Source organism: Arachis ipaensis, chromosome B09 (genome assembly GCF_000816755.2).
Source record: "Arachis ipaensis cultivar K30076 chromosome B09, Araip1.1, whole genome shotgun sequence".
Lineage (NCBI taxonomy): Eukaryota > Viridiplantae > Streptophyta > Magnoliopsida > Fabales > Fabaceae > Arachis > Arachis ipaensis.
The window spans coordinates 9,068,086-9,071,147 of record NC_029793.2 but is presented as its reverse complement, the minus strand read 5'-3'; the positions used below and the strand labels follow the sequence as shown (position 1 = coordinate 9,071,147).

The following is a 3,062-nucleotide window of genomic DNA, read 5'->3' as shown; positions in this document are numbered from 1 at the left end:
TCTTTTTGTCTCTCCAGGTGTATTCACCTTAATTTTCAACCATGCGATATTTGCCCAAGTTCTAATATGGAACTAATTTAAATTGATTGAACCACTTACTCACTTAGGATAAATTTTGATGACAGAAGGGCAGTCTGTTCAATAAGCTTTATAATATCATTGCATCAAAATATTTTTTAAGTGAATAATAACATTATCATATATAAAGTTCAAGACTCAAGAACATACTTTAAGATTTGGTATTTTTAAATTTGTTTGATAATATTTTATAGAGTTAAAAGCATCAATTATCATATTTTGAGTAAATTTTGGAATAATCTCCTGAATGAATTGTTTTTTTTTTTTCTTTTTTGGCATTTCTTAGTATCAACCTAATAAAAAGTTATTTATATACATGTTCTTTTTTTATATACATGTTTGGAGAGACCATTGCCACCTTATGTCCCCCCCATGATTCTGCCACCCTGAAAAGGAATTTATTTTGACAAAAAAATACAAGTGAGATTTATAAATTGTAATACTTTATATTACAACATTTGTTTTTGGTGCCAAATCATTGCAGTGTGGCTGAGAGAGACCCATGCCGAATTCCTTATCGGTTAGGTCTTCAAGTTGGGCTAAGGCTTTTAGTTTGTAGATAATGATTGGTTCAATGATATGAAACTAAAAAATCTGAAAGCAATAGTACTATAGTGACATTTAGTTTGTACATGATGATTATTGGTTCGATGACATTGACACCGAAAAAGTAGCTTCAACTTATGTTGCCAGTTGCCACATGCACTTACCAAGAAAATAGTTTATAACTTGAAGCATCCAAATCACTCTGTCTATCTACTTTGTGCTATGTATCAATGATCAAATCCTCGGCTTAATATTCCATAGTTAACCTCTTTTTTTTCTTTTTCCTTATATAATTTTATGTAACTGATTTCTTACACTGAAATTAAATTCCAAGTTTTGGCCTTTTATTTGGCTATTTGACTATTTCCGACTTCTTTTTCTTCTTCTCATATATAGAAATACAATAAAATCGATGAGGGATAAGATGTAAGAATTTCAGTGTACATTTAGCTTATGCTTAATAAGTATAGATATACACAAAGAGAGTAAATATCATGCTGAGTTCTTTTTTTATTTTATTTTTTTATACTTACTCTATATGTTGTGTACTTTTTGAATTTATACGTGAGTGTAAGTCTAATACCACGTGTTGAACATGTGTTGAAAACTTGCACAAAATATTCCCAGCAAACTGTGGAAGGCGTTTTTTGACATTTTGCTTTTTGGGTATTGTAGTAACTCCCATATATACCAGCGTAATTTTCTAACTTTTTTAATAGACCATTCTTATAACAATATATAAATTAATATGCGCCTATTTAGAAAATGCTTTTTTTTTTTAACGATAAATGTGAGATTTCATCTTAAATTACACAAAATAAGGTTAAAATTTTAGCTGCAAGATTTAAAGGAGATTTATATGTTCAATTCATATGTTTTTGCAAGTATAGGGAAGAAGGTAATGGTGCATTAAGTTTGTATCAGTTGGAAAAGAGTACCCTAGGTCCTATCCAGCTATCAAGTAGCAACATTCCATAACTAAATTTATCGCTGCCACGTGTGAATGCTAGTCAAAGTTAAATTAAACCATTCAATTTTTCCTCTTTACTTAAAGATTTTAGGTTCAAGTCTTATCTTTGAAAACAAAAATTTATTATGTATCCATATATCTTAAGAACACGTATTAACTAAATTTAAAGAGAATAAATAAATACTTTTTTAACATGACACTTACCATACCTTAAAGTTTAAACTGGTACTAGTTTATTACTTAGCTTATTTATCACTGAAACAAAGTATGAAGGTTTTATTAGATTTTTTGTTAACGTGTTTTAAGAGTACCATATTTTAAATGTAATATAAAAAAATTGAAAATAAAAAATAAATTATAAATACAAAATTTCAGTATAGTTTAATTTATAAATATTGATAAAACTATGAAAGAATGAGATAAAAAAAGATGGAAAATATTGTACTTCTTTTTAAAAAAAAATCCACCTAAAATAAAATGGTATAAACATAGAAGTCGAACTAATTGTTCTATTATGTACAATTGCAATTTCAGTAGAATAAAAATTTAACTATCAATTATCAATACAAATCCAAAAACATCATAACACTTAAACATTATACTAATATGGAGCTCAAGACATGGAAAAAGCGAACCCTAAAGCCACGATCGGCATTGACTTCCACCACTCCCTGTTGTTCTTGTAATCGTCCGAGGGTAAGACCACATTGGGTTTTTTTTGTGATTTGATAACAACAACCTCGTTGTGGTCGACGCTGCTATCACGACGACATTTCGTGATGCGGCCGCTAGACGGCGGAGACTTTGATAGCTTCTTCTTATTAGTAGTTGGACGTAGACAGTAGCACGATTTTAATTTGGTGAAGAACTTCTTCATCTTCGAATGTGGAATTGAATTGTTTGTGGACAGTAGCTTTGATACTATGATAAAATTGTGAAAGAATAGGAAAAGAAAAGAAATGATGAAGAAATTTTATTAATTGAATTGAATTGTAAATTATGAAGGTAAAACTAAATATATATAGAGCATTAGCCTATGAAAGATAAAAACAAAGAAAGATAAGATAAATATAAGATAAAGATAAGATAAGATAATAGACTAAAATTGTAACTGAATTTATGTATTCTGTTGGGCTGAATTTGTGGGTCACAAGACTTCTTTATTGTTGTCATAGGTTAAGATAGAAGAGTAATTTAATATACATCGAACCTAATCATATTTGAATAACCTTTTTAAATAAATAATAAACGAAAACATTGACATAAAAGACTTTCAAACAGTTGTTTGTTTTAAAAAGATTTGAAGCAACACAAAATGCCAACAAAATACAACTAAGAGAAAACTCAAAGCCACCACCACCATTTTTTTCTCTTAACAATTCATTCTCTCATTCCACTGTTGATTTCCAACATGGAATTCAGATCCAAATCATGCAGAGATGAGAGCCTTCAGATTGGAAGCTACAAC

The 3,062-nt window shown here is 29.1% G+C and overlaps 1 pseudogene; it reads left to right on the top strand.

The window, feature by feature from the left end:
* The window catches only part of LOC107614948, a 574-nt pseudogene continuing 369 nt past the window's right edge, over window positions 2,858-3,062 (top strand).